This window comes from Tupaia chinensis, unplaced genomic scaffold (genome assembly GCF_000334495.1).
Source record: "Tupaia chinensis unplaced genomic scaffold, TupChi_1.0 Scaffold145870_1, whole genome shotgun sequence".
In the NCBI taxonomy this organism is placed as follows: Eukaryota; Metazoa; Chordata; class Mammalia; order Scandentia; family Tupaiidae; genus Tupaia; species Tupaia belangeri.
The window spans coordinates 571,562-580,227 of NW_006205727.1; the positions used below are offsets into that span (position 1 = coordinate 571,562).

Here is an 8,666-nt window from a genome sequence, read left to right on the forward strand (position 1 = left end):
AATATCTTTGATTGAGCCAATATAAAATATATTCTGGATGAAAAAAATCTCATTTTGTATTCTGTATTGATTTACAATGAACCACTATAAATAAACAAATTAATATAAATAAATAAATAAACAAACAAATAAAAAGATAGCCCATTTTCTGCCTTATTGGAGCTTCCAAAGACTTCAATCTCCCTAATGTTTGTTGCCCTTGTAGCTCAAGAGTTATCTTTGAATGTAGCTTAGAGACTTTTGGCCAAAGGTGTTCCTTATTTATGTCTTGTCTACAGTAAGAAAGTTCAGTTTGTAACACTTCTGTCCCATACTCTACATTCTTATGTAAAGATTCTTCAATGTCTGTGTCTTCTATTCCCATGGTGTCTTTCTGGATAGGTATAAAAGAATTAACTACAGATTTAGAGTTTTCAGTGGGCACAAAAATGGCAATAACAGAGTCTTTATTTGTATTTAATTCTTCAACAGTTTGATTAACTGTGCTAAATAAGAATAGTTTTTTTTTTTTGAATAAAGACTAGATTTCCCTTTGCTGACTTGATTTCCATATAATTATTTGCAAAGTTTGCATTAGCAAGCTGACTGGTAATTATTTCAAGCACTTCTTGGGTTTCCAAAGACTGTTGACTGCCTTTCAAATTTGAAGTTGTCAAAGTAACCATTGTAAAATTTAGATTCTCAAAAGATGTGTGAAAACTATGTCTACTTGTATCTTGGTTAACTGATGCGTCCCAGGTTGACTGTGGCTTTTCAGTGTCTTGCTTAACCACATTAAATGTCAACATATTATTTTGTATAATTCCTGTTTTGTGAGCTGGTGGCTTCACCAAGGTAGATGAATCAAGTAATTCAGCATGTTCGGGGAGCACATCTGCATTAACTGTATTTCTCTTTGCCTCATCTGATGCAAATGATTCTTTTGACTTGGCTTTTAGGCATGCTTCCTTCTCATCTCCCAAGTTTTTCTTTCAAGTCTTTTTTTTTTTTTTTTTTTTCCTCCTGTAAGGATCTTTTCCCTGATTGTCTTCAGGAAAAGAAAATATTTTTTGGAATTGCAGTTTGTTTTAAATATTGAATATCCCATCTGATGTCAAGAGAGTCAGGTGTAAAATGGTCACTACACAAGGCATTTACTGGGAATTCATGAATCTTGTTTCATATTCTTTAACCACTTTTCAAGTCTTTGTCAGACAGAGGAAATGGGTGGAAACTCAGCTTCTGTTCTTTATTGTTTTGACCCAGCGGTTTTTATAACAAATCACTGCACAATAGTGGGGCATTGCTGAGGTGAGCCCCCGGATACCTGACCAGCTGGAGGTACAGACCAACCTTCCTTGTTGAGGCAAGGCAGTCAGTCCAAGTGCCCTCCACAATTTTTTTAAAACCATTTTTACTTCAGTATTTTTATAGACTAGAACTTCATATGGCTGTAATTTTCATCTCAGTTTCAGGCAAATAAAGAGATTTTTAACAATAAGGTCAATTGTCCTACCTTCAAACACATCAAAGATATATCTCTCCCTGTGTTGTCATTTGGGAGAGATCTTAGTTTGCTCCTATACCTAATGGAATAAACTTTCTATCTTTTTTTTTTTTTTTTAAGAATTATTTATTCAAGGCTGGCAGTTGGTGTGGTGGTTAAGGGCACTGGCCTCCCACATGGTTGACCACCGTTCGAGTCCCAGACCTGGCTGCTTGCTTTCTGAATTTCTCTCTCTCCCCCTCTCTCTCTGGTCAAATTAAAATAAATAAATAAAAAGAATTATTTAATTTAATTTAATTTATTATTATTAATTCACCAGAGAGATGGAGGAGGGGGAGAGAGAGAGAGAGAGAGAGAGAGAATGCAAGTTGCCAGGTCTGGGACTTGAACCTTGGTTAGCCATGTGGGAGTTCAGAACCTTAACCACCACACCACCTGCTGGCCCCAAGGGATGAACTTTTAAGTTAAAAGGTTTAAAGTAGAAATATTTGAAAGTGGGACTCTATCTGAAATTCCATGTTAGTATGGTAGCACTGTCTCTGGTATTTCCTTCTAATAATCTTCATTTTCTGGAAATCATAACCCACTAAACTGGAAAAGATGGTATAATGAACATCTTCAAAAAGTTTCTGTTACTTGAAAAGTTTGCCCCTATCATGGGCTTGCCTATGGGTACATTGGAGCATCATCTACTTCCCTCGTATGGGAGACAGCAGTTATAGATGAAAAAGAAAGATACTTACTTATGAAGAAATTCAGATTTTCTTTCAAGGTGGCATAATGTTCCCTTGGAAACTGGGTGCTCTTGTAAATAGAGTTCAAAAATTTAGTAAGGAATGATTTTAAGAAATAATATGTAAGAAGTATTAAGATCATAAATAGCAAGTGTGCAAGGATTTGGAGCATGGGCAGATTTTAGAGTTCAGTTATACCGATTCTAACTTTAAAAACAAAAATCACAAGCATAAGAAGAGAGCCAAGAAAGAGAAAATGCAAGGTATCTTGTAAGTTTTAGAATTTTAACTCACTCTTCCTTAAAATAAACAAAACCAAAAAGGCATCATGAGTTTGCAGGGATGTACAGTGTTGAGGTCGGAAACCCAGGGCCTCTTTGGCAAGACAAGATGAGCAAAGCACATATCACCACCTGATGACAGTAGACCTAAATCATGAGCTATTCTTTTTGAGGTACAAGTAAATTTCTTAAAAGCTAAAACTATAATTAAAAAAAATGAAAATAACTTTTTAAAGTTAGAAAGCAATGTTATTGTGAAAAAGATAGAAAATACAAATAAATAAAAGGGGGAAACAAACATTCACTTGGAGATAGCCACTGCCAATACCTTGAAATAGGTACTTCCAGGTCCTCTGTCGGTATGTGAACTCACAAACAAATACACGCTATCACTTTATGTTCCTTTCCTTTCTTCCTCCTTCACTCTCTTTCAGTGTCTTTTTTTCTTCTGTGAGAGAGAGAGAAACAAAGAACGAGAAAGACAAGCACTCCCAAACAGTTCTCATGCCAAAATCCCCATCCTTGCCCTGCAGCCTTCTCAGCAACCAGGTTCACAAGCATTCACGTGCTCCTGAGGTGTAAGGTTGATTTGCAAACCGAATCCTTATCCTCCACTTGGTCTCCAGCATCACAGAGCTTTGTGTTATTGCGGCATCACTGCGGCTGGGCCTTACATGCTATTTTGTAACATGATTTTCTTTATTTTGTTTGTTTATTTATTTCTTCCATGAAAGACAGAGAGACAGGTGCCCCAACAAGGTCTTCATGCCAGGATCCACCCCTCAGTTTCAGCTGCCTAGGGTAACAGTACACATGGGGACACATGGTGTGCTCAGGGGGGTTCCTAGGACAAGCACCTGAGACCTTACCCATGTAGATCTGGTCGTGTTACTGCTGTGTCACTGCCTTGTCCCTGTAACATACTTTTTCCACTTCATTGTATGCTGTGACTATGATATTAATATTCATAAATATTTTAAATGATAATTTTCATGGATGTAGTTGGACATCTGAGATTGTTTTCAATCTTTTGCTATTATGGAAACTCTGGAATAATCTTTCTTTTAGTGAAACTTTGAACTCACCCTTAATTATTTCCTTAGGTTAGGTTTTGATTTTTATGAATTTCTGGATTAAAGGAAATGTGAATTTGAAGATTATTAAAACAGTCTCTAGTGCTCTCCAGAGAGGTTTACCAATTTATACCATGATTATTGGAATATATGGACCCAAACTAGCTTGAAAGTTCTGGGCAAGAATTTTTGGTGACAATTGTGACTGCACTGCAGGTTGTGAATATTAGAAATAATGGTTTTAATATGAAATAATTATTAATATTAAATAACCTTTACCCTGTGGTTAGTCTAAAATAGAGACACATTATCTTTTAATACATGGTATGTATTATAATTAATACAACAGTTATAATTGAAATTTTTTGATGTCTGGCCTTTCTAAGTCGTGGGCATGTGGCAAACTTAGATATCAAAATATGATATTTGAAGAATATCCAAATAATTGGCAAATGTAGAAAGCAGATGCCTACTATTGATAACAGTTAAGTTTTGTTTTGGGAATATTGAACTATGTGGATAAGACTAATATCTTGAAGAAAATGTGGATGTCTTTAATGAGGAAGCATATGTTTAAAGGAAAAAGAAATCTCTCTCATGGCTTTAGTAGTTAATTTTTAGTGGGATGTTCTTTCCGGATGGTACTTGAATCATTTAACGAAAAAATATGGTTCTATTATGTGATACGGTGAATAGTGTTTAATTATAAAAATTTTTTGTATATTTTACTTTAAAACTTTTTCACGATAGGGCTCATGTGCTTACTGGAGAGAGGTAGAGACAGAGAGAGGGAAAGTATGAAATCACGCCACCCACTTTATGTTGAGCAGATGGTCACATCACAATCCCTTCTCCTCCATTCTCCTGCACAAACAGGTGACCAGTGTGTTTTTCAGGCCACTGGGTGTAGGACTTGAAACATGAAGTTGGCCATGTGGGATCCAGTGCCTTAAGCACCATGCCACCTGCAGGTCCTTGACCTTTTATTTTAATGAAAACAATGATGATTGGAGAAATGCTTACACCATTATCATTTATATATCTTTGTTTAAAATGGCATTTAAATTCTGTTGACTGCATTTTCCCAGTCACCTCAGTGGAGCAGAAAAATATGTGTAGTAAGGTAACATTACGCAAAGATATTTCAGTATATCCAGGCTTCTTTCACATTTTCAATATATCCAGGCTTCTCTTCTGTTCATCCTCTCTCCCTCACCCATCCATTCATCCACCTGCTCACATAGATATTATGGCTCAGCTAGAGCATCAAGCAGTTTGAATCGAGAATCTGGAGCTAATGTTACAGCACGGTTGCAATGCCTGGAAAGTATATAATGAAAAATCTAGTTCATATGATTGAATATGCACAGAAAGAGGTTCAGAAGTTAAGGAAACATATCCAAGATTTAAACTGGCAATGAAAGAACATGCAGCTCACAGCTGCATCTAAATTGAGAGAAATGGAATAAAATTGGGTCTCCTTGGTCAGTAAGAATTATGAGATTGAATGAACTATTATGCAATTAGAAAATGAAATCTATCAAATTAAGCAGCAACATGGAGAAGCACACAAAGAAAACACCTGACAAGACTTCTTGAAAAGACAGGTTAATTTAGTAGGTATTATAGAAAGGAAGAAAGTCAGACTCTCACAGGGTACAGGCATCTGAACTCTCAGAACTTTGAAAGACAAATGCCATCTCACAGAACTGGGATTGGTTGAGTGCTTAGAAAGTATAGATTATGCAAACTGTTGCAGTAGCCATATTTGCATATCTTAGTTAAATTAAGAGTTTCATCTTGGTATTTTTGTAGCAATAAAAGAAACTTCAGGTTTTTAAAGTAAAGTATGACTTTAGAAAATACGAGGTTGTAGAATCAGTTTTGAGTCACTGGGCCATATTTTGCATCCAGGCATCATTTTTAAAGCTTTCCTGATGGGAAAAAAGTTGGAAACTTTTGATTTATGGTCTTGCCTAATAAAGAGGTATTTATAAACACACACACACACACACACACACACACACACACACACACACACAAGAGTATGACAATAAAAGATAGATAAATTAATCAATGAATCAGAATAGAGAGGGTAGAAATGAACTCATGCATGTATGGTCAATTGATTTTTGACAAATGTATCAAGAATACACATTGTGGAAAGGATAGTCTCTCCCTCTCTCTTTTAAAGACTTTTAGTATAGGGCATGTGTGCTCACCAGAGATAAAAAGAAAGAGAGACGGGGGAACTGAGAAATCACCTACTCCCCCAGTGCGTATGACCATGCTGCATTCCCTTCTCCGCCATTCCCCTCTCAGGATTTTGAGCACACATGCACATGGACTCAATGTGTTTTTCAAGCCACTGGGGCCAGGACTTGAAACCTGAAGCCAGCTATGTGGGATCCAGCAGCCTTAACCACCATGCCACTGACTAAGCCCATTTCTTTTTCTTTTTCTTTTTCTTTTCTTTTCTTTTCTTTTCTTTTCTTTTCTTTTCTTTTCTTTTCTTCTCTCTTCTTTTCTTTTCTTTTTTCTTTTCTTCTTTTTCCCTTCCTTCCTTCCTTCCTTCCTTTCTTCCTTTCTTTCTTTTTATTTTAGGTTTTGCTATAGGGCTCTTGTGAGGGAGGGGGAGAAAGAGAGAAGGGAGAGAGAGAGCAAGAGAGAAAGTGAAAAAGCACCTCCCTAGGGGAGATGGTCACATTACAACCCTCTTTTCTCCATTCTCCTCTTGAGATATTAGATTTTGGGCCTGCATGCATATGTACACAGCAGGTCCTCCAAGCCATAAGGTCCAGGACTTGAATCATGCAGTTAGATATGTGGAATCTAGCTGCCTTAACCACCATGCCCCTGGCCCAGGACAGTCTCTTTAATAAATGGCATTAGAAAAACTGGATAGCCACATGTAGAGGAATGAAATCGAACCCTTATCTCATACCTTATACAAAAATCATTTCAAAGTGGATTAAATACTTGAAGAAAAGATGAGAAACTATAAAAATACTAGAAAAAAAAGCATAGGGGAGAAAACTACATGACATTGAACTAGGCAATGAGCTTTTGAATGTGACCCCAAAAGTGCAGGCAACAAAAGCAGAAATAGACAAATGGGACTGCATCAAAGTTTTGGTACAGAAAACAAACAAAACAAAAACAATAGACTGAAGAGAAAACCTATGGATTGGGAGAAAATATATGCAAGCTATAAATCTGTTAAAGGGTTAATATCAAAAATGCAAGGAGCTCAACAACAAGAAAACAAATAACTGATTAAAAAAATTGACCACACCACTAATCATGAGGGAAATACAAATGACATATCTCAGTTGCCAGAATGGCCATTAATAAGAAGATATAAAATAACAGGTGCTAGTGAAGATGTCAAGAAAAGGGAACAAGTCTACATTGTGGATGTAAATGAGTACATTGGGATGGCTGTTATAAAGATTTGTTCTAGAAATTCTGCTTCTGACTATTTACCCAAGAGATCTGAAATCAGTTTGTCAAAAAGCTATCTACATTCTTGTGCTCATTGCAGCACTATTCATGTTCACAATAGCCAAGTTCTAGAATCCTCCTACACGCCTGTGAATAAATGGATGGATGAAAGATATAGCATATGTACACAATGGAATGCTCTTCCATTTTAAACAATTCAGTCATTTGTAATAACATTGATAAACCTGGAGGACATTATGCTGAGTGAGATAAACCAGGCATAGAAAGACAAACACTGCATGTTCTCACTTAATATGGAATAAAAAACAATTGAGATAATAGAGACAGAGTATAGAATTGTGATTTCTATAGGCTAGGGGATGGGGAGAAGGTGGAGATGTTGGTAAAAGATACACAGTTTTATTTAGATAAGAGAAATATGGTTTGAGAAATATGGTTTTTAAGATATATTGTACAGCATGGAATACATAACAAAAATAAGGAAGGTGAAAGAAAAAGCTGGGAGAAATCGGGCTGGGTATGAGGATGGGGAAAAGATTTCAAGCCAAGTCATGAATTGTACCGCTGATTTAGGGCAAGAAAACATATCCTAGAGTGAAAAGAACAGTCTTTGACTCTCAGAATGTGGGCAAAACAAGCACCTTGTCATTTTCCTTAGGTTTTTCTTTTTTTTTTTTTTCTTTCATTTCCTCCCACCAGTGAGGAGGTGGAATAAATATTACCTCTGGCCCCTTGGCCTAAGATGTACATTGGTTGTAGAGTAAAAGATGTATGTAAGGATAGTTATTTTGTACCTGACCGTATTTTATCATATAATTTTCTGCTCCAGCCACAGTAATGCCTAAAGTTACCTAACCTGAGGAACTATTCACACTTTCTGCATTCTCTGCACAGTTTGGAGGTAAGGCCCTAATAAGACTCAACTAGACTGAAGATATGGTTGCTTCTGTTTGGAAGAGATGAGCATCAATAATCAGGAGAGCCAACAGAAAAAACAGCTACTAGAAAGAAAGGAGTAGATGTGATACTGGACAACAGATGGGAAAGGAAAAAAGTTTATAATTTTCAAAATGTTATATGAATCCCTTCTTTTTAATGATGAAAAGCATACTTTTTTGGATATTACTTGCAATTATTGAGGTTTGCAGAATCTATGTACATTTTCAGTTAGGTTCCCTTATTTTTTAAATTCCCATTAAAAATTCATTTTCTACTTCATTGAAATTCTTAAATGCTTTTTTTTCATTAAAGTAATATAGCTGAAGGCTAAAATAGCATGACTGAAATTATGCTTAAACTGTATTTTTAAAGCTATTTTCTTAGAATGTAAAAATTACATATTTTTTTGAACTTAGAAATCAGTGTATGTTTCACTATAGGTCTGAAAATCAAAATCTCAGAATATCACTTGAATATTGACTTTTGAAAAATGTATGAGTTGATTTAACCTATTTACGGACTGCCAGGAGGCAAGGAAAAAAGGTTTCTTCTGGAGTTGAGTTCAGAGAGTCGACTTTGCCAGAAAAATAGAGCCAAATATATTAATATCCACTGACTTTTCAAAGTCCAGGCGACATGAGGAATGAATTTGAAGGAGAGGAATTTGTTGGTTTAGAGAGGCTGGCTG

The 8,666-nt window shown here is 36.0% G+C and overlaps 1 pseudogene; it reads right to left on the reverse strand.

Moving 5' to 3' along the window:
* LOC102471856 (THAP domain-containing protein 5-like) overlaps positions 1-1,283 on the reverse strand; it is a 7,433-nt pseudogene extending 6,150 nt beyond the window's left edge.
* Between the last annotated feature and the right edge of the window lie 7,383 nt (positions 1,284-8,666).